This window comes from Symphalangus syndactylus, chromosome 6 (genome assembly GCF_028878055.3).
Source record: "Symphalangus syndactylus isolate Jambi chromosome 6, NHGRI_mSymSyn1-v2.1_pri, whole genome shotgun sequence".
NCBI lineage: Eukaryota > Metazoa > Chordata > Mammalia > Primates > Hylobatidae > Symphalangus > Symphalangus syndactylus.
In genome coordinates, this window is record NC_072428.2 from 113,183,887 (window position 1) to 113,188,280 (window position 4,394).

The window sequence follows — 4,394 nt, forward strand, 5'->3', positions numbered from 1 at the left end:
ATAAAAGGGCCATTAATTGAAGAGAAGAATATTATTCTTTATTGACAGTTAGCATTATCCTTATTACTAGGACTAGTGTAATTCTTATTATATATTACAATCATTACATATATATGAATACATATGTAAAAATACAGACACTGCATGATGACTAAGCAATTTTGGAATAAATCCATAGACTAAGTCATAGAATGCATAAATTGTTTATATCTTAACTGCTCATTTATACCTGAACAAATTTTCATTAAGCATATCAGTAATTTTCAAATGATGTAATAAAAAATCTGGTTGCAGTATTTCATTACTTTGCTCAATTATATTTGCAAAAAAAGAAACTAGCTACCCTGCCTATTTTAATATGAGTATATTCTGAGTTATATTATAAGAATACAGGTATATAGCTTAAAAGATCCTAAATTTTTCATGAGGAGACGTAGGATAAATTTCCTATAAGGTGTCACTGGTGTGTATTTGCAAAACATTTTAACACTGAAAACTTTAGAAGTTTGACGATCAGACACTGGAAAAAGTGCATACTCTACTACAATATTGCTGGTGTACTTCTATACAAGGACTCTTAGTGAAGTCAATCAATTGGATAAAATTGTAGAATTTTATCAGTGAATTGCTTGACATCCAATCACTTTCTGTCCACATGAAATGTGCATTATGCTTTCACAGGTTTTAAAGTTTACATTGGCTTGATTTACCAATATAAAACAACAAGAAAAAAATAAGGAAACCAAACATTGGGGTAATAATGGGTCACGATCTCTACAGCACTGGGGAATAGAAATATCTCTATTAGTACCACTAATAGGACCCTTTGGAAAGGAAGCCCAAAGTGAAAGCCAGCAGTCGCATGCAGTGACACCTGCCAGTTTCTGCTATGTGGTAAGAGCAGTACATAAAAATAAAGCTCTTCCCTGAGAAAATCCTCCCAAAATAATTCTGTCAGAAAGAATGCCATTCTACACCTCTTGATCTACCAAAGCTTTTACATTTTCTGCTGCCTGTTTAATTCCAGGTTCCTCCTCCTGGGAATCTGGTGAAAGCCCAAAAACATCAAACCAAGAAGATATAGCCATGTTCATATTTGATGTCATGGGCATAATTGACACATGTGGGCAGATATATTTGATATGTGAACTTCTGATACCTACAAAGTCTCTGCCCATCTGTGCCCGATATCTCCCCATCCATGAAGAAAAATCAATGCGGCTGTGGCCTTCAGGGCAGCAGACCCCATGGCAGGCAAAAGAGCAGATACACACTGCAGCACATCCACCCACTAGGTGGACTGTGCAAATGGAGGAGGCGTGGGCCAAGGGCAGGGTGAGCTGAAAGCCCAGCCGGCCTCACCCGGGCGCTCACTCAGGCGCCATCATCATGTATTTAAGAAGCCGTTGGCTATATTCCAGGAATTGAGATGCTCACCCACATGTAAAAGTATTTGACTTCTATTCTCTGGAATAGATATGCATTAAGATTTTGCAAATTTAGAATATAGATAGAAATATTTAAGAGTTTGACATTTTTAACATGTCACCAGATGTTGCTTTTCCTGGTATTTAGTTCTATGTAGTTAGGGGTTGACTCTTCAGTGGTTTACTTATTTAAATACATAGTTTGTGTCTCTATGTAGTGTCCATAGAGAACCTTTCTCTCTGTATTGTTTTATGGTGATAGCTGCTACAGTCTAACCAGTCCAAACTGTGAAAAAGTGACAAGAAAGATTAATTGCTATTTGTCCCACATCTACCATGAATCTTTTCCACTCAGGCAAACACTATGTAAATTTCCTGGAAGTGTCACTTGGAGGAGCTTGTGGCCTTGATCTGTCCCCATCAGAAATCTGGCAGCCAGTGAACATGATCCTGGGCCAGGTGGAAGCAGCTTTTGATTGGCAGGTACAGCTCCCCTCACCACCCCCCACCCCACCCCCAGCTTCTCCAACCCCTACCCCTGCCCCTCACCAAGATACACAGACAGGGTGAGGCTCTGGAGCAGTGTAAAGACCTGCCTATATGTTGCCTGTTTCCTAAGTGCTCCCATGGCTTCCGTAGGACCTTTGACAAAACTCCTTTTCATCAGAAAACTTTGGACCAGAAGGCTTTCTTTTCTTGACATTTGGACCTAAGGAGTATAAGTGTTCATATCCCCTTGCAAGCAGTTTCTGAGTAAATAAGTTCCCTCCAGCTCTGAGCAAAGATTTGTCTTCATAGATTCCTTTCATCTGGACAGTTCTGACTAGCTACTGCTGTATGGCCTAAAAAATCTGCCCTTCATATTTTGATTCTGTCATTCTTATAAAAACAAATAACAAAGTGCTCCAGACATCTTTGTACTGTCATAAAACCTAGACAAGTGAGTCTAGATTTACCAAAACAATCTTTCCTTAGTTACGTATAATATATATAGTGTAATAAACAAAAGTATTACTTGTAATATGATGACAAGAGGCTCAGACGTGGAATCACCAGGCATGGGCTCTAACCTTTGTTCTGCAGATTGATTTTAAACTGTGTAAACTTGGGCAAGTCAACTAGCATCTTTGAACATTAACTAAAAGACAGGACTATATTTCAGACATTGAGGTATTTGTGAAAATACTGTTTTAACTACCAAGAGATCCACTTACAGATGTGTCACTGGTGCAGCATGTGATCTACTCAGAACTCAGCACAGCCAACAAGTTCCTGGATAATCTGACCACCCTAGGAAACATTCTCCTTCTTCACCCTCCACCACTCTCCCCTGACTCGTTGTGCTTTAGCACCCACTGGCCATGCATTCCTCATTAAGGTTTTGCAAAACTATTCTCTCTGCCAGCAGCTCTCTGTGTTCCATTCCCACTTCTACTGACCACCTGCTGCCCATCCTTCAAGTTTCAGACTAAATATCAATTCCTCATATAAAACTTCCTGGCCCACCAGAGTGGCTGGAGTCTGATGCAACTAGAACCTATTTCCTGCACTTCTTTATAGAAATACTCAAGATTGTAATGTAAACATTATTACAATTAATGGTATAATGTCAGTATTTACCATCAGACTATAATTGGTATGAGAGCAGGGTGATTTTTGTATGGTTACTGGGTCTAGATCTCAGGTCCCTGGACAGTACCTGGGATATAGAAGGTGCTCAATAATTATTTGTTGAGTGAAAGAGTGAATTAACACACTACATGCCCTCACATTTTCATGTTACTGCATATACTGATGCATCTGGTTGGGAGAGCCTTCTCTCTGATTTGATATTCCTTCAATGAATGAATCAATTCAGGGATCGCATCCTCCAGACATTTATTATAGATCCTTGGTAAATGCTAAATGCTTTCACAGTGCCTTGTATTTTCCTCCATCACAGAGGCTACATAGTAGATTTACCTGGGTGTTAACAAATGCTGATGTCCAGACACTGCCCCAGACCAATTAAACCAGAACCTGTCTTCCCAGCATCATTTCTTAAAAGGTCTCCCTGGTATTTCTAATATGAAGCCAAGATTAAGAACCACTGATTACTATACTGTGTCCTTATGTATTAAATATATGCATGTCTATGTCTGCTAGGAGGCTCAGCCCTTCGAAAGAAAGAACTTTTCTTATTCATTCTCCTAGCCTGTAGATCTAGCATAGCAGGCATTTTGGTGACCAAAGACGAAAAAGGTTTTTGAATGAGTGGTTAGATGAACATTTGTTATTGAAGTAAGTACATGTCATCACCAGACCATGTTTTCCTCAGATACGAGTGAGAAGGGAATGCCTTAATAAAAACAATGACTTCCAAGTATTATACCAAGGAATTCTCTATTGAGTGAGAGAAACATATAATGATCTGTTATGGACAAAATTAAACATCCTTTTTTCCCTCTTGGATAATACAGCAGTATTTCAGTCATAGAGAAAGCTTTCCAAAAGTATTTGGTTGTGAGAGAGTAATTGAATTGAGAACTATTGTGAATTGAAGCCAAACGCATATCGGAATTTCACAGATCAGGCAGACATATGTTAATAGGACAACCACTGTTTCCTTTTTAGCCCTAAATGTAGAGCAGCTGAATAGGATAGTATGTAGAAGGAAAAAATGATAATAAAGTGCAGTTTTTTTCAAAAATCAATTGCCAAGAACTGCAATGATTTAATCAGTAGGGACTTCTGGACAAAGTATGAATCAACTTGTTAATGTGTGGGGCATTCTGCCTGCCTGCAAAAGCTGGAGATTTCCATAGTTGAGGGTAAAATTCTGTAAACTTTGTGAATTCAAACCTATGTGAATATATGCCTTTTCCTAGGAATACAGAATATAGCTTTTATCAGCATCTTTAAAAAATCTAGTTTTCAAAAAGGGTCATTACTAAGAGGGAGTTTGGGGACCCTACTGACCTCTGTGGT

The 4,394-nt window shown here is 38.6% G+C and overlaps 1 pseudogene; it reads right to left on the bottom strand.

Annotated features, from left to right (window-relative positions):
- Nucleotides 1-586: 586 nt before the first annotated feature.
- On the bottom strand, nucleotides 587-1,765 carry LOC129485421 (acyl-protein thioesterase 1-like; annotated as a pseudogene).
- Nucleotides 1,766-4,394: the final 2,629 nt, after the last annotated feature.